At 51.9% G+C, this 18648-nt stretch overlaps 2 long non-coding RNA genes across 2 annotated transcripts in view; both read left to right on the top strand.

Annotated features, from left to right (window-relative positions):
* Nucleotides 1–2451, top strand: part of LOC109118532 — a 3355-nt gene extending 904 nt beyond the window's left edge. Inside the window, exons 2-3 of the long non-coding RNA XR_002025870.2 lie at nucleotides 720–782; nucleotides 2135–2451. This is a non-coding gene — a long non-coding RNA (uncharacterized LOC109118532). The remainder of the gene's footprint in view (nucleotides 1–719; nucleotides 783–2134) is intronic.
* Nucleotides 2452–6724: 4273 nt separating this feature from the next.
* Nucleotides 6725–10096, top strand: LOC104872592. The gene is made up of 3 exons (XR_004518227.1): nucleotides 6725–7566; nucleotides 8262–8327; nucleotides 8520–10096. It is a non-coding gene; the product is annotated as an uncharacterized LOC104872592 (long non-coding RNA).
* The last annotated feature ends 8552 nt before the right edge of the window (nucleotides 10097–18648 follow it).

Here is an 18648-nt window from a genome sequence, read left to right as displayed (position 1 = left end):
CCCGCCCCCCACCCATCAGGCCGGGCCGCTGGCCTTGCCCGGGCTTGCCCGCTTGCATCATCGCGGGAGCCGCCCACTCATGCTGGAAAAAACCGGCTAATTATATCACCCGACCGGGCAGCTGACCGGCCTGTCCCCGCTTGCTTTGCGCGACTGAGCCTGGTTTGTCAAAATAACAACAACTACCTTTTGTACAGTGCTGCTTGATTTCTCAAAAATAATAACAACCATCCAGGAAAGAAAAAGGAAGGTTGGGGCGGCTGTGGTTTTGTGCCCCCAAAGAGCTGTGGTCCCCTGAGGGGACAGAGGCGACCTCCCAAGCCCCCTGAGCTTAGGAAACCAAAACCCAGACGCTGGAAAACCAGGGCCCAGCCCCAGCGGCTGAGGGCTGAGGACAGGATGCACCGGCGGCGTCGGCAGAGCCAGAAACACAAACACTGCTTTGACGGCATCAAGAACAGCAGCCTGGTCATTTATTTTTTTAGAATTACTTAAAATTCTATTTGTAGTAGAGTCCAAAGCGTGAGTCTCGTTTTTCCAGAACTTCCTGTATTTATTTTTTGAGCTGATAACACAGTCACGTGGCTCCCAGTCAAAAGATGCAAAAGGGAGAAGCAAAGAAAACTCACCCCCGAAGTCCCCTCCGCGGTCCTCCTACCGGAGACCTGGGGCAGAACCGGAACTTCCCAGATTTCAGAGGACCCCTTCCATCCCCTTAGGCCCTGTGACCCTGGACTGTCCCCCACTGTCCCGGCCGCACCACTGTAAATGTCATCGCCAAGGTACTTTCTCTGTCCCGGGAACGCTGGTCACGCTGGGGCTGGGGTGTGGGGCGTATTGGACTCAACAGGCATCAACAAACAAAACTGCACAGGGCTTTCCCTCCTCTCTGCTCTGGTGTTGCTGCTAACGTTTTTGCTGCAAACCAGAGAAAACACATGGGTTTTCAGAATGACTTTGGATTTTTGAATAGGTGACATAGTCTTTTAGCACCTGAATGGAAACACAGTGTTGGAAACCTTGCTTTTGGTTTTTGTTTTTGAGACAGGGATCTCAGGTGCTTTTTTAGTCCAGGCTGGCCTCAAACTCACAGTGCTCCTCCTGCCTCAGCCTCCTGAGTGCTGGGATTACAGGTGCACACCACCATACCCGGCTAATTTGCAGGCTTGGATTTGGAGGCAGAATTCCTTCCTCTCTGGGGACCTCCGTCTTTTTTCTCTTCAGGCCTTTGACTGACTGGATGAGGCCCACCATGTTGTGGAGAGTAACCGGCTCTACTGAGTCTACAGATTTAGATGTTAACATGTTTTTTTTTTTTAATACCTGGGCTGGGGATTTAGTTCAGCAGTGCCACTGCCTGACTCGCAAACGCAGGATCCTGAGTTCGATCACTGGTACCAAAACAAAAACCTAAATGGCATCCAGGTGTGGTGATGCATACCTGTTATCCCAGTGCTTGGGAGGCTGAGGCAGGAGGATTGCCAAGAGTTTGAGGCCAGAGTGGGCAATTTAATGAGACTCTAAGATAAAATGTAAATTAGGGCTGAAATGTAGCGCAGTGTAGACAGCCTCACCCTACCCCAGTTCAATCTTCAGTATTGCAAAAAAGAAAGAAAAGAAACGGAGGGAGGTGCAGAGTAGGTGCGGCCTTGGAAATCAGAACTAGGAAACTCCTTTCCCAAAACCAAAGGAACTAAACTTGGTGAGGTGCATGAAATGCCAGAGTCCCGCTTATGAAAAATGTCACAGACTGAGCGCTGCCAGGCGGGAGGCCTCCCTCATCAGCTCTGTGGAAATCTCCCCAGCTGTGGCAGTGGATGGGGAGTGTGGGGTCCCATCTAGGAGTCACGTGTAGAACTTGAGGACCAGAAAACCTGGGCCAGAGGACACAGCCAACTACTGCACCCCGATACCCTCACTCCACCCGCAGGCTCTACGAAGTGTTCTTTGGGGCTCTCCTCCCCTCTCCGGTCTCCTGCAACTGTGATCGTAATGACAGTAATAAGCACTCAGGAGCTGGCCCTTACTGTGTGCCAGGCCGCACACCGGGTACTTCGCCCGCACGCAGGCTCCGTTCCTCTTCACCTTACTCATTTTATGACGAGACCCAATTCCTTTCATGCCCATTTTACAGACAAGGAAACCGGTCGAGATAAAGATGGAATCGTTTCCCAAGCCCGGCAAGGGGAGTGAGGACTTGAACCCAGACTGGCTGGCTCCAGAGGCCAAGCTCGTAACCACTAATAGCAACAGCAGCTGACAGGCGGGTGTGAGCGCCTTGGCCGCTGTGCAAGTGCGAGGCAGCTCAGGCACAGAAAGGTCAGGCCGCTGCCCAGGTCACGCAGCTGGGGGAGACCGACCGGGGCTGACCAACTGCTTCCACAATATGGGGTCTACACCTGCTGCAGCCCCAGGCCAAACTGAGTACAAACCCAATAAACAGTCGATGAGTCCTCCTTTAATTTTTATTTTTTTTATATTTATCAATTTCACCTACTGGGGAGAAGCAATACAGCTCGTTCCTAGCAGGCACAAGGCCCTGGCTTCTAGCCCCAGTTTCGCACAAAGAAATAATTTAAAAAATCATATTCCACATTTATCGTGGACACTGGAAAACGCACAAAGTTCCCAAGAAGAAATGCAAGTCATCCTGGGCACATCCCGTAGAAAACCACAGCCAGGGTTTTGATGTCTTTCCAGCCGTTCTTACAAAACAGAGTTCCCACTCCATGTCGTTTTGTAACCTCCTCTTCTCTAGGGCATCAATGGATCCCATTTTCCCAAGCGCTTTCTCTTGTAATTTCCGGAAGAGGCTGGGACCCCAGTGCCCCCCACAAACAGCCGGCTCCTGGGGGATGGACGCTCCTGTCCCGCGCCCACCCCACACCCCGCATGCTCTCCGGCCACCTGGCAGCCCTGCGAGCTCCCGCCCAGCCCTCCGCCTGCCTTCTTAGCCCTGGCGTCTCCTGCAGCACTGCCAGGCATGGGCGGGTCCCTGTCCACAGGCCTGGCCGCCGCTGTCCTGTCTCCGCTCCTTCTCCTGCCCTCCCTCGCCCACAATCCCGACTTCACCCTGTGCCCCATTGCCGCGAGACAACCCCAGCCCGGCGGCAAGCTGGCATCGGCGGCGCCTGTCGCAACGCTCTGAGCGACAGGCAAGGAACTGGAAGCCGTTCCCAGGGCACAGGTGCAGGGTGAGCAAGGCTCTCGGCTGGCAGGAGCCTCCGCTGGTGTAATTTCGGGGTACCAGGCAGGCTGAGAGTTCTTCGGGTGCAGGAGCTCCTTTGATGTGTCTTTAACTCCCCTGGAGGCAGCTGCCAAACCAGCCCCGAGGGTGGGGCAGCTGGGGCGCCTGGTCCCATTAGGATGGCGTGGAAAGCTTTTGAAGGCAGTGGCTCAGGACAGGTGGTTTCTTGATTCCGGCTGCCGTGTCATGGTCAGGATGGGGTGGGGTGGAGCCCTGGGCTGGGGGAGCAGGGAGGATGGGATTCCCCAGCCCTGCTGGCCTGACAACACCTTTGCTGCACCCCACCTTCAGAAGTTCCTTGCCCAAGGAAAACCCAAGTTAGGTGGCAGACTTCTGCCTCTTTTGTGGGGGAAGATGTTGACAGCTCCTTAGTGGGTTTTTTTGTTTGTTTGTTTTTGTTTTTGAGACAAGGTTTGTATAAGTACTTCAGACTCATCTTGAACTCAGTGTGTAGCCCAGGCTGCTCTCAGACTCATGGCAACCCTCCTGCCTCAGCCTTTCTAGTGCTGAGATCACAATTGTGGGCCACCAGGCTTGGATTTCCCCAGGGTTCTTAAGGCTTTCTCCCTGAGTCACATCTCCCTCTGAAGACAAGGGGACAGGGGACTTGGTGCTCTTGGAAGGCCTCCTGGGTTCCCTTAGCCCTGGGCCACTTCGAGACCTCATCTCTTCCTCCACAGGAGCTAGGGTTTTTAGTTTTTGTTTTGTGACACTGGAGATTAAACCCAAGGCCTTCCTTCACAGAATTACATCACCAGCCCTTTTAATTTTTTTTTTTTTTTTTGTACCGGGTGGGATGCAAGGCAGGCCACCGAACCACTGAGCTAAATCCCCGGCCCCCTAAAAATGTTTTTTGAGATCTCAAAATAAGGTCTTCTTAAGTTCCCCAGGCCAGTCTGGAACTTGTGATCCTCCTGCCTCAGCCTCCCAGAGTGCTGCTCAGGTCCAGGCATGCATGACTTACTTGAACATGTGTAGGGCACTTGCTGTCCTGGATTACTCGGACTGAAGGCTTTTCAGGCTGTGTGGGTGTGTCTGGTCTGGTGGTTCCATCGTGTGTGTGTGTGTGTGTGGTTTTCCATGGCCACGCACAGTGGGTACCGTGTGGATCTGGCTCGTGTTGGGTTTCTGCTGCCCCATGGGTGAGGATGTGACGCGCAGTTGTCCGGCGTGCCGCCATTAGTGAGGCCTGAGTATTACCCAACCCATCATGTCCAGTGAATGTGCGTTTTCTCAGCAGGGGTGTAAAGCGTGCACATCTTGCGTTTGGTGCAGTGTAGAAAGCGTCTTCCACTCCTGTGAGCAGAGAATAACATGCACGCTGTGTACAGGCGGGAAGGGTAACGCTAGTGCAGCCCGGAGGGAAGCGCGGGTGGGGCGGGGCATCCCAGCAGGGCCACGCCCACTGGCGGGTGGGCGGAGCCTCTGCCCGGCCTGTCTTCGTTGTCCTTGGAGTGACCTCTCGCAGCCTGGCGTCCCTCCACCCCACAGCTGAGTGGCAGAGGCGCCCAGGAGTGCTGAGCCCTCTCCCACTGCAGGCAACAAACCTCAGAAAACCCAGCACACTAAACTGTGGCTGCGCACCCTCAAACCTGAAAGAAGGTGTCCTGAATTTCTCACCACGGTAGAAACAGAATCTGATTTTGTTGCTGCGAAGCACGCAGGAGGGATGAAGACGTTAGATGGCGCGGGGGAGAGAGCTTGGGACGAACAGGATGATAAGGCTAAATATCCACTCCCCGCGCCGACCAAAGCCTGACACCTCCAAACAGACTTCAGGTTTGCTGCTGGTGGGCTCTAGATTGTCTTCCTCCTTTCTTTGCACCATTTGTTGATTTGTATTTGGCCGGATAAATTGAATCATAGGAAACTGCTATTTATGTCAAACATCAGTAGAATCATAGGTTCAACCTGATACTTTTGTTTTTGTTTTGTTTTTTTTTGAGATAGGATCTTGCTATGTAGTTGAGGCTGGTCTTGAACTCACTATTGTAGCCACAGCAGGCCTTGAACTCACGACGATCCTCCTGCCTCAGCCTCCCAAGTGCAGGGATCACAGATGTGCACCACCACACCCTGCTAGAGTCAAATTTTTAAACAAGCCAGTTTGAACAGGCTGCAGAAGTCCTGCTTCCTTTACAAAGAATGTGACTTCTTGCTGGGCATGGTGGCGCACACCTGTAATCCCAGCACTCAGGAGGCTGAGGCAGGAGGATCACCGTGAGTTTGAGACCAGTCTGGGCTACAGTGAGTTCCAGGTCAGTCTCACAAATGAGTGAGCCCCTGTCTCAAACAAACAAGCAAACAAACAAAACCACCAACAAAAGAAAAAGTGACTTCTCTTGTATCCCCGCCCCCCAAAAGAAAAAAATGACTTTAAAACAACCAACCCACGTTTGTTCTTTCTGCTTTTTCGACCTCCTGGTGGTCTATAAAACCAAACTCCTGGTCTCAGCTCTTCAGAACTCATTCTAGTCTGTGGATAAGATGTCGCCATCCTTTCAATTTGTTGGAATTTTATCTTTTGACCTAGAGCACGTACAATCATAGTGAAAATACTTTTCCTGGAGCTGCACAGACACCCAAATGGAGGCCGCGCTGTGGGAAGGGTGGGATGGGTGCTGGAACCGAGCACCACAGGGTGGGTTAGTTAATACCAGGCACTGCGTGCAGCGCTTGTGTTAACGCGTCGGATTCCCAGACTAACCTCACGAGGCAGAACCACTTATAACCTGGTTCTCCAAACGGAGAACCTGAGACCTAGGAGACCAAGCCCCCTGGCGGAGGTGTACAGCCGGTTAGCAGACGCGCTCCGCCCGGCTTCGGGCTCTTAACCAGCAGCACTGCCCGCGTTGTACGCGTCAGGTTACGCTGCTGCAGGAGCACCCGCAGAGGTCCACGTTTCGCCACGACAGAGGCGTGTTCTTGCTCACCTCGCGTGATTACTGCCTCTGTGTCAGGCATGCTTCTGCCCGCCACCGGTCTGGATGCGGGACACCCGAGTAAAGAGCGATTCCAGCACCAGGGCGGAATCCCGAATCCGTAATGAACTGTATCTCTCCCCGACTCTCATTGGTCAGGGCGCGTCACGTGGCCACGCTTGACCCAATGAGGACCGAGAACTTCCAGACTGGCGTCCGGAGGCCACCGGCGGGGTGGTGAATAAACGGGAACCGTTTCAGGTTAGGTGATTTGTTAAGGACGTGTTCCCCGGAGGTGCCCGAAGAGGAGGGGACGTGAGACAGAGAAGGAGACACGCCAAGTAAGGGTATAATTTCAGACAGATCCCTGAGCTCAGCCTGCCTGCGGTGTAAAATGATACCTTAGCGTGTCTCCGCTCGGGTGAGGAAGCTAGGCGTCTGTACTTCCGCAGCTGTCAGTCATTGCTAAGCGCCGCCCCCAGCGCTGAGAAGCAGCCGGGCCCCGGTGGAATTCTGGGAAAGGGGGCCGGGAAGCGCCCCCCGCCCCGCAGTTGAAGGTGCACGGATCATGCAGAAATTGGGAAAGGGAACAGGATCCTTTTTATATAGTTTTCTCTGAGCATCGAACATAGGACATTATTCATTTCCCTCGCGGCTAACGGCGCGCGTCTTTGATGCTAGGCAGATGCCAGGCATGGCCTTACGCCTAAGACTGGTAGCTTTCCCAAGTGAAGAAAGAGACGTGAGACACGGCTGTATATACAGTCCTGACGGTAACTACCAGAAGTTTGTGCCAGCTCCACAGGGCAAGGGCACAGTCCCGGGAAGGCCACCCTCCTAAAATGCCAACTCTAGGCCGGGGATTTGGCTCAGTGGTTCCGGCTCCTACCTCGCAAGCGCAAGGGCCCGAGTTCGATCCCCGGTACCAAAAGTAAATAAACAAATAAAATGCCAACTGTAAATTCAGGGGACCCCAGGCAGACCACACTTCTATAAATCAGGGGTCCCCGTGAGTCCTTCAGGCTCCATAATTTACTAAGACAACTCAGAGAACCCAGAAAAAGGCTAGTTTATAATTGCAGTTACATTGTGAAAGAAAAACCGGGACCCGTCAAGTGAAGAGACGCACAGAATAAGGTCCGGTAAGGTCCCTAAGTAGACCTGTCACCTTTTTTAGCACGTTGATATGTTTGCCAGGCAGGAAGCTCACCAGCACTTTGGTGTCCAGAATTTTTAATGAGGTCTTATTATGCATGCATAATTTATGAAGTCATTGACCAGGAAAATGAATTCCCTGAAGGAGACTGGCTTGAGACCACAGGGCTCAAGTCCCCAACCCTCCAGTCACCGGCTTGGTCTCTGGTGTGACAGCCCAGTTACCAGGATCACCTCATGACGGTAAACTCAGGCATGGTCTGTAGGTCGGGATTGCATAGATGCTGTTATCACTCAGCAAATCCTAAGGGTTTAAAGCTTTTTCTCAGAAACTTGAGACAGACATTCTTTAGTATAACAAGTGCCATCAGATTATTGAAGAATCATAGAGCTCTGAGCAGATTACAGGAAGATTGTTAGTCCCACAGTTAGACACATAGGTAAGAGCAAATGCGGTACCGACACTCCTCATTTAACGTCCGAGTTACTACCCTGCAACTAGGTCATTAAATGAAATTGGTTGCTAAATGAGAAATTGTATATGGTACGTACATTACAATATTCAGAAGAAACCCCAACTTGATGACTTTGTTTACATGTAGTCCTGTAACACATAACAGAACATAAAACTACTGTACCATACCGTACAGTACAATCAGCAAAGATTACAGCACTATATAAACAAGGTGTGTTTTACAGAAAAAAAAAGACGAGGCTTTATCAATAAGATGGACAGAACTGTACAACAACAAAAACAGACAAGTCATAAATGGTGGGTGGTTAGTCCTAATACTCCACATTGGTCATATAAGTCTAAACAGTTGTTAAACGGGGAGTATCTGTACATCAAAGACAGAAAGAACAATCTTAAACAGCGGAGAACAGGCAGATGACCTACAAAGAAGGTGAAACAGTAACAGCAGACTTCTCTTCAGCAGCAATAGAGGCTGGAACAAAGTACGGTGCTATCCCAGACCTACAAGGAAAGTTATTCTTATTGGAAGGTAAAGGTAAAATTTTTGGATACATAGTAGTATTTATCTATCATTGTGAGGGAAAGTGACTCTCTTGTTTTGAAGTTACCTTTTTAAAAGCCCAAATGTTATTTTAATGATTCCTAATATTAGTTATTCCAAAAAGTATCAGCCCATGCCTACCTTCTCCGTTTTTTTGTGTTTGCTTTTTTCTTGAGGTAGAGTTGCACCGTGCATTCCAGGCTGGACTTGAACTCCCAGTGACCCTCCTGCCTCAGTCTCTCAAGTGCTGCCATCACAGGCGTGGGACCCCGTGTCTGCCGAGCGCGCCCGTATTCTTGACGGAGATTTCAAGTTCAAAGTTAGCTCGCTGCTGGAGAGCGAGACTCCCAGGGGCTGCTGAGGTCTGCCAGGCTCTGTGCCCGCACGGAATGTCCTTGCTCTGATGTCTGGGTTGGTCTCCTCCCTGGGTCTCCACCCCTCTGCCGTCTAGCTCCTTAGCAATACGTGGTGGATTAGTTTTCAAAATCAGCCACCACCGTAGCTGCCAGCCACCTAGCAACCGCTGCTGGTGCCCTGTCCCTCAAGCTCAGTGGGCCATGACTCTAGGCCGTTTTCTGAGGCTGGATCTTAAAACGGGGTGCAGTTTCTACCCAGTGCTCCAGGGATGCTGGTTATAGAACCCAGGCGTCAGGCCTCGAGGGAGGGGAGAACACGTGGCTTTGGGTAGCCCCAGACCGGCGAGGTTTCGGGAGCCCAGGCCTAGCTTCTGAGCTATCCCTGATGCTGCCAGGTAAAGCAGCCATCCGGCCCCACCTGGATGATGATTTGGGCACAAAAGAAACCATGGTGGTCAGGAAGACGGGTGGGGGTGGCATCCCTGGCAGCTCGAGAGGACGGGAACCCACCTGACCGCCTCACCGTATGACAGCTGCTCTGTGTCACTCCTTGGTTCCGACCCTTGGGAACTCTTTGCCCCAAGTGTCTTTGGCCAACTCTGAAGAATGCAAACCTTATTAATAATTCCAGTTTCCTCCTGCTCTAGACAAAGCTTCTTTGGTTTCAAGGCAAAAAAAGAAACCCATTCAACGGCCCTCAGGAAAAGGGTTTTCACGAAAGGATGAGGGGGCGCGCAGCAATCTGGACAGGAAGTGCTGCCCAGCGTGGCCCAAATGGGGCCCGAGTGTATTTATAGCCAGCGCCTGTGCTCACTGCACAGCGTAGTTTATCTGCTCATCAAGGCGGAAGTGGGTCCTCAGGCCTCGCCTCACTTCCTGGTCCCTTCCGCAGCATGGCCTCTGCAAGCCGAGGGGCGCTCGGACCACAGCGCGGGGTTCCAAGTTCTTGCCAGGGCAAGAAGGGCGTTGAGCTCCATCCGCAACACAGGATCCCTGAGGATCCCGGCCGGGGCTCGGGGCCAGGCTGGGAAGCAGGGAGCCCTGTGGCGTGCGGGCGGGTGCCATGATGGTCAGTGCCGCGCCCTCTCGGCCGGCCTCCTTACTCCTCCTCGTCCCAGAAAGCCAAGGCCACAAGGCACCGGCGTGGCCTCGATCCAGGGGAGGGTCGGGAGCAAGAGGGGTGAGAACACAGCTGGCAGGACCCACAGACCTGGGGGTGCACCCGAGGCGGAGGAGGTGCCTGGCCAGGCTCTCAGGTGACCCAGCCCTGCCCAGCCGCGCAGCGCGCAGACTCTGGAATCCAAATCCCAGGTCTGCTCGTTTAAAGGCTGAGACCTCCTGGGGGGGTGCATCCATCATCCAGCACTTGGGAGGCTGAGGCAGGAGAATCACCAGGAGTTCGAGGCCAGCCTGGGCTGCTCCAGAGTTCGAACCTGTTTCAAAAAAATAAAGATATGTGCCGGGTGTGGTGGCGCACGCCTGTAATCCCAGCACTTGGGAGGCTGAGGCAGGAGGATTGCTGTGAGTTCGAGACCAACCTGGGTTACAGAGTGAGTTCCAGGGCAGTCTGAACTACATAGTGAGACCCTGTCTGAAAAAAACAAAAAAAAATTTTAAAAATAATAAAAAAAATAAAGAAATGCTGAGCCCCCGGGCAAGTTACTTTCTCCAGTCTTGATTTCTACACCTGTAAAGCCATAATCTCTCAGATCAGCGTGAGGATAAAATGAACTCCTCCATTCAAAAGTTTCGCGCACACACTGGGCCTTTGTGCCCTCTAAGTGCTTCTCCTCCCGGGAGCCCGGCGCCCCTTTCAGGACCAGGAACGTGCAGGGACAAAGAGGCTGCAGATGCAGGGCAAAGGTTTCCATCCCAGTGACTCACAGGAGGAGGAGGAGGCCCCGCCCCAGGGCCCTGCACCTTGTAGAAGTGAAACTGCGTTCAGCTTCACCTTGATCTTCAGTGCCTGAAAGTCTGCGCGTGGACACAACCACAGCCAGACCCGGCAGCTGCGGTGAGGCCATGGGAGAGAGCTTCACAGTTGAGGACCCCTGAGCAGACCCTGCTGTGAGGACTTGGATCTGGAGCGTCTGTGGAGTCTCCTGGGTGTGGTCTGGCGGAGGGGTCCTGGGCTGTGATCCGGGGGGATGTTCTTGCCCACCGCTCCTCCACTGCCTCTGTGGGTTGACTGTTCTACTGGTGCTGTGATCTTGGCCACGTTGCTGAGCCTCTGTAATTGTTCTTCCTAGCCTGGCGTGCTGGTGCGCACCTGTGATCCCAGCACTCTGGAGGCTGAGGCAGGAGGACTGCCTTGAGTTAGAGGCTCAGCCTCTGCTACACAGTGAGTTCAAACCCAGCCTGAATTACACATCGAGACCCCATCTCAAGCAAACAAACAAAAAAACAAGTAGTCTGCCCTTATCCTGGTTTTGTATTCTAGGATTTTAGTCACCCATGAACCAATCAACTGTAGTAAAAAAAAAAAAAAGTTTATTATTATTATTTTTTTTTGAGACAGGATCTCACTATGCTGCCCAGGCTGATATCGAACTCACAGTGATCCTCCTGCCTCAGCCTCTTGAGTACTGGGATCACAGGTATGTGCCACCACGCCTAGCTAAAAAAATTTTCTTTTAGTATAGACTATTTCATGAGTTTTTGTGTCCCTTGAGCAGGGCCACGCCATCTCGGTATTGTTCCGATTTTAGTGGCTGCCAGAGCGAGCACAGCAGTCCAGAAAGATGGAGACGGAAACACCAGATAATTAACTGCTCCACGCTTTCAGTCGCTCCGCTCCCGGCAGGCTCGGTCCTGGTGAGACGCGAGCAAGCGAGGCCTTGGGCCTCCTCTGTGTCCATGCGGCGCTGCTGTGCCCGGTCACCGTATCTCACTCCAGAGAGGCCGTGGTGCTTCCTCAGAAGGCCGGGGACACCTCACTGAGGTGCCGGTGTCCAGGGAGAAACAGAACTGGAAGCTCTGCTTTCCAGGCTGCCTGGGACACAGGAGGTGTGGGGCCAGGAGGCCCGGGCTCAGCGTCCCCGTTCCCGTCCCCCCGGGGGTCACAACCGCCAGCGGCAGTGTCTGGAGCTCCCGGGTCGCTTGGTGCACTTCCCTGGACGTGCCTCGGTTTCTCCTCTCGTCACCCCGCTCTTGGACCGCACCCCGACGTGGCCGGTGGCCCGAGCTGTGCACACCAAGGGGTGGGGCCCCTGTTCTTTATCTCATGTGTCACTGTGCTCTGGTTTAGAGGAAGAACTCGGAAATTCCGGAATCTAATCCTGCTGATCATTAACTGTGCAAATAACTGTCATAAAAATTCTCAGACTAAAATCATTAAAATTGTTAATTGTTTTCCAGTTTTTAAAAACATATATCACATAAAACGTACCATTGAACCACTTTGGGGGTGTGTTTTGAGACTGGGTCTCATAATTTGGCCTTGACCTTGTAGTGGTCCTCCTGCCTCAGCCTCCTGAGTGCTGGAACTAAGGTGTGTGTGTGTGTGTGTGTGTGTGTGTGTGTGTGTGCCGCTGTACTTGGCGATTCGGCAGCGTTTCAAACACTCACAATGTGGTATGGCCACTGTCACCGCATCGGAGGGTCACACCTTGTACCCACGAAGCAGCTGCTCTCCTTTCCTGCCTCTCCTGGGCTCGCTGGTGAGCATTAATCTGCTTCCTGTCTATGGATTTGCCTTTGCTGGATCATTTTATATAAATGGCGGCACATAACATGTAGGCTTTTCTGTCTGGTTTCTCTTACACTGACATTTTCAAGGTTCATTCCTGCTGTACCGTATATGTCAGTACTTCTGCACTTTTGATGGCTCAATAATATTCCCCAATGAGGATGTACACTTTTTTTTGTTTTGGGGTTTTTGTTTTCATTTTTATTTTTGGTACCAGGGATTAAACTCAGGACCTCATGCTTGTGAGGCAGGTGTTGTGCCACTGAGCTAAATCCCCGGCCCTATATTTTGTTTATCCATCACTTGACAGACTTCCTACACCACTTTTTTGTTTGTTTATTTGTTTTGTTTTTTGAGACCGGGTCTCACTCTGTAGTTGAGACTATCCTGGAACTCACTATGTAGCCCAGGCTGGTCTCAAACTCAGAGCAATCCTCCTGCCTCAGCCTCCTGAGTGCTGAGATTACAGGAATGCACCACTAGCCCTGGCTTCTATACGACTTATTGAGTGACTATAAGACAGGGTCTCATTAAGTTGCCCAGGATGGTCTTGGACTTGCAATCTTCCTGCCTCAGCCTCCTGAATAGCTGGGATGACAGGTGCACCACACACCTGGCGGGGCTTTTATCCTTTCCTATAGCCTGTGTCACCTGACCTGGGAGGAGCCAGGGCAGGTCCTGTTTGTCTCACAGAATTAATTAGGGAAACCAGTCCTAAAGTTCATTTGGAACCAGAAGAAACCTAGAATAGTAAAAGCAATTCTGGGCCACAAAGGCAAGGTAGGGGCATCACCATTCTTGACTTGAAATTACACTACAAAGCTACCATGATAGAAACAGCATGGAACAAAACAAAAGACCTGAGGATCGACTGAACAGTTTAGAAGATGCAGAAACAACTCCAAACATACTCAGGCATCTTTTCCCCCTTGGCACTGGGGATCGAACTTAGGACCTTGCCCTTAGGTGGCAGGCATGGTCCCACTGAGCTAAGTTCCCAGCACAGCCATTTTATCTTTGACAAAGGAGCCAAACATCTTCACTGGAGGAAAGATCTCCCCTTTAATAAATGGTGCTGGGAAAATGGGCTTTTCACATGCTGAAGACTAAAACTAGACCCATGTCTGTCAGTGTGCCCTAACCTGAAATCGGAATGGACCAAAGATCTAAATATTAAAACAGAAACAGTAAATCTCCTGGAAGAGACACTGGTGTAGGCAAAGACTTTATGAACAAAACCCAAATTGCACAGGAAATATCAGAAAGAATCAACAACTGGGATCTCATCTTACTAAAAAGCTTTTGCACAGCGAGAGAAACTACCAACAGAGTGAAGACGCAACCCACTGTGTGGGGGGAAAAATTTACCAGTTGTTCCCCAGGCAAAGGACTACTATTTCGAATATAAAAAGAACTCATAACAATCAGATCTCTGAAATTTAAAGATCCAATCCCAAATGGGCATCTGAAATGGACAGACACTTCTTAGATGAAGAAGGAGAAACAGAAAACAGGTATATGAAAAAATGTTCCACATCACTGGTCACTGGGGAGATGCAGATGAAAACAACACTGAGATTCCACCTCACTCCAGAAAGAGCGGCAGCTATCAAGAAATCAGCCTACAACAAATGCTGGAGGGACTGTGGGGAAAAGGGAACCCTTCTCCACTGCTGGTGGGAGTGCAGACTGCTGCAGCCACTGTGGAAATCAGTGTGGAGATTCCTCAAACAACTAAAACTAGAGGTTTAGTTCAGCTGGGCGTGGTGGCTCATGCCTGTAATTCCAGCACTTGGGAGGCTGAGGCAGGAGGATCACTGTGAGTTTGAGACCAGACTGGGCTGTATAGTGAGTTTCAGGTCAGTCTCAACTACACAGTGAGACCCTGTCTCAAAAAACAAACAAAAAATTCCACTTGACGGCTGCATAACGTAAAGATCAGAGCTCCGTGGGTTCATTTCACAGGTAGAAATGGGGCTGGGGGTGTGGCTGAGGAGGACAAAGACCACACTCTTAAGAGAAATAAATTGGGAGCCAGGCCTGGTGGCGCACACCTGTATTCCTAGCACTCGGGAGGCTGAGGCAGGAGGATCCCTGTGAGTTTGAGACCAGCTTGGGCTGCAGTGAATTCCAGGACAGTCTCAACTACATAGTGAGACCCTGTCTCAAGGAACAAAACAAAACAAACAAAAAAAGAAATAAATCAGACACATATTTAAACACTGCGCTGTTTCTCCGGTGTGAGAAAACTGAAAGTGGAAATAGAGACTAAAATGTACAATAGACATTGGGAAATGGGAAGAAAATGTTCAAATGGGAAGGAAAACAAGGGAGGAGGGAGGGAGACAGGAAGAAGGGGGCAAAAAAACAAGGAAAAATGAAGACAAAGCTTTTGTACGTAGGGAGAGGCGGGGCTTGAGTGGAGGGGGAATGGGAAAAAGAGGCGGTGCAAATGTCCCGTAATGAGCGTTGCTGTGTATGCCTAAGATGGAACAGTAAAGGTTTTGCTTTAAAAAAGGGGGCAGAGAAGAGTGTTGAAAGGAAGGGAAATGGGAAAAAAGAAGCATCACGATAAGTCACGGACAGGGACACATTCCATATGACGAATGTGATCGTTATGTAACCCTAAAGTATACTACTAATAAAAGTCTGTCCTACGTTACCTTTTTATGTCTATTACAGACATTTCCGTGAGAAATAAAAAATAAAACTTGCCTAGAATGTCCCATCCATAGATAAAATTTTAACATGCACTTATTTTACATAATTCCAACCTGACCGAATAGTTTTATCCTTTACCTATGTAAGCATATATAATTACTTTTATTTTTAAATTTTTTTATACCAAGGCTCGAACTCAGGACCCTTGTGCTTGGGCAGGTGCAGTGCCACTGAGCTAAATCCCCAGACCCTCTTAATTTAATTTTAATTAGCTAAGCAAATCTAGGCATGTTTGGACATATTCTTTCTCATCCCTCCATTGTTTTTGTTTTGTTTTTTTGAGACAGGGTCTCATTATGTAGTGGAGACTGACCTGGAACTCACTATGTAGCACAGACTGGTCTCGAACTCACAGCGATCCTCCTGCCTCAGCCTCCCGAGTGCTGGGATGACAGGTGTGCGCCACCACGCCCGGCTTTCACCCCTCCATTTTTTAACACAAAAAAATAATGAACTACATACACTCGTCTTCACTTTTCTTTCTCCTCCTCACTCTTCTTCATTTCTCTTTAATTTTGTTTTGGATTGAGACAGGGTCTTGCTATGTGGTTCAGGCTGGTTTTGAACTCAGGGTGATCGTCCTACCTCAGCCTCTGGAGTGCTGGGACTACAGGCTCACACCACGTCTGGCCGTCAAGTGTATAGGAATTTATCAAACTGGCTCTCGTAGATGAACATTTGTCTCCAATCTGTTGCAAGTAATCATACGGTGATTTGCACCTGTCGTTTGCGCTGTTCAGGAGACAAAGGAGGAGGCTCTCGAGTCCAGGAATTTGAGGCCAGCCTGGGCAGCATAGCAGATCCTGTCTCAAAAATAAAACAAAAGCTGGGCCGGGGATTTATCTCAGTGGCACTGCGTCTGCCTTGTAAGCACAGATCCTGAGTTCAATCCCCAGTACCAAAAAAAAAAAAAAAAAATTGGGCCTAGTGACACATACCTGTAATCCCTCTACTCGGGAGGCTGAGGCAGGAGGATCACTGTGAGTTTGAAGCCAGCATGGGCTACAGAACAAGATCCTCTCTCTCTCTCTCTAAAAAAAGCGGCTTTGTCGGTCAGGAAGTGTAGGTGTGATGACTGTCAGGTGTGGCGAGCCTGTGCCCTGTGGGCTGGCAGCAGCGTACCTCGTCTTGGCCAGGATTACCATTTCTTGGTCTTTCGCTGACCCTAAATATCAGAGTCAGGACTCAGCTTTGGGCCTAGAGCAGTTTCCCTTTCTCGTGCACCTAAATGTAACCTGCAACATATGGATGGCAGACGCCTGCTGGGTGCTAAGAAATGAAGGCAGAAAACGGGGGTGGGCGTGGGGGCGGGCACCTGCCGGCCAGGTTCAAGGTCCTGGGTTCCAGTCCTCACACCGTTCAGATGGGGGTCACAGAGGGACACAGAGACACGACAGAGACAGGCGGGGCATGGGTCTCAGCGCTGTCCGACAGGAGCGTGGGGCGGGAAGCGGCTCTGGGGAAAGCGGCTTCTGCGACCCGGGCTGCCCTTGGCCTGGAAGGGCGCCTGACTCCCTGTTTGCAGAAGGTGCCGCTGTGGCTGGGTCTCGATTCCAGGCTCGATCTTTGCCCTCGTCTGCGCTGGGCCAAGTTTCGGGCAGGGACAGAGGTCCCTTGGGCGCCCTCTGCGCCTGGCATCGAACTGCGCCCCGTGTGGACCCGGGCCCGAGGCCTCACCCACGGACGGCTCTCCAGGCCGGGCCTCGCCAGCCTCCGAGGGCGGAGGTCACTGCTGCCACCTGAGTCCCCAGCCGGGGTGGAGCAGGGATAGGGACACACGCTTGCCGGCAGGACGCTGGAAACCGGAGGCCTCAGGGGACACTTTCCGAGGCAGCGGGAGAGGGCGGAGTGGGGTACAGCCGAGGTGGGGGCAGACGCCAGCAGCCCGCACAGGGGCCCCGAGGGCTGGGGCGAGGCGAGGGGGGCCGGCCTCCGCCCTCTCCCCTGGGTGGAGCTCTCCTCCCTCCCTTCTTGGATTACCGCACCCCCATCTTCTGTCCCCTAGGAAGTGGCCTCTCTGGATCTCAGGAACCCGGTGATTAGAGCTCCGAGAAGGAACCCGTCCACTGAGCTCAGGTGTTTAGAGACAACCTCTCACTAGGCTGCCCAGGCTGGCTTCGAACTCGTGACCCTCCTGCCTCAGCTTCCCAGAGTGCTGGGATTACAGCCACAGCCTACCACGCCTGCCTTGTTGAGTTTACTTTTGAAAATTTACATATTGTTACTACCGGAAGCTTCACAGGAGCAGGTCAAAGGTGTTTTGCTGACCAGGATGCAAGTTTATTTTTATTTCTTTATCCACTTTTTTTTTTTTTTGCAGTGCTGGAGCTGGAACCCAGGGCCTCCCTCTTATTAGGCAGGTGCCCTACCACTGAACTATACCCAGTCTTCTTTTTTCTTTCAGAGATGAGGTCTAACTATACTTCTCAGGGTGGCCTCAAACTACCAGACTCAAGTGACCCTCCTGCCTCAGCCTCCTGAGTAGCTGGCGTTACAGGAACCATGACCAGGTAAAGGTTTAATGAAAGAGTGAGTCAACTAATGAATTACCGATTCCATGCGACCCTCCCCACAGCATCTCCCACTTTGTTCTCCAATCCGCTTTTTGCAGCTCTATCCCCGGACCTCAGTTTCCCCCTGTGAACGAGGGCAGCACGAATAACGCATGCTCAGAGCAGGGTCAGGCATGCGCGGCTTCCAGTGAACATGGGTGCTGGCGCTCAGCTAAATCTCCGACACCCAGGCCCCAGGGCCGTGGCCTAAGAGGGTCTCTGTAAAGGTTTGTTGACTGAATCAGCAAAGTTTAGGGCGGGCCCCAGAGAGAAGACAACAGAGACCAGAGGGAGGGACCCTGCCAGTGAGGATGCAGGGTCCCTGAGGGTGGGACACGGGGACAGCCGGAAGCTGTTGTCCCTAGCAGGGTCCCTGCCTCCTCACACAGCAGTGGTTCACTCAGGCCATGCAAGCTGCTTCCGGTTTGCAGAAGCTCATTTCCGGCTTTGGAAGAACCAGCCTGTGGCCCCCACCTGCCACCCCAGCAGGGCCGCTGTCCCCACTCCCACACCCCGCCTGCCAGCGCCTCCCGGATCCCTCCGCCCTCGGAAGCCCTTGCAGTGTCCTGCAGCTGTGACTTCCTGACACCTGGGCAGCTCTAGTCTCTGGTCCTTCAGAGTCACATTCACAGATCCACACGGCATCCTCTCTCTGCTGAAGTGACAGGTGCAGCAGGCGTGGTGGCACACACCTGTCATTTCCTCACCGGGGAGGCTGAGGCGGGGGGTTTGCTGTAAATCTGATGCAGCCTGGGCTACATGGTGAATTCCAGGCCAGCCTGAACTACACAGAGAGGCCTTGTCTCAAAAACCGATAAAAACATAAAGCCACATGCCGGGCATGGTGGCGCACGCCTGTAATCCCAGCATTCGGGAGGCTGAGGCAGGAGGATCGATGTGAGTTAAGAGACCAGCCTGAGCTACACAGTGAGTTCCAGGTCAGTCTCAACTACATAGTGAGACCCTGTCCCCAAAAACCAAAAAAAAAAAAA

Source organism: Fukomys damarensis, unplaced genomic scaffold (assembly GCF_012274545.1).
Source record: "Fukomys damarensis isolate Sample0158 unplaced genomic scaffold, DMR_v1.0_HiC HiC_scaffold_20, whole genome shotgun sequence".
Taxonomy (NCBI): domain Eukaryota; kingdom Metazoa; phylum Chordata; class Mammalia; order Rodentia; family Bathyergidae; genus Fukomys; species Fukomys damarensis.
Note: the sequence above shows the minus strand (reverse complement) of the source record. Positions and strands in the feature narration are given on the sequence as shown.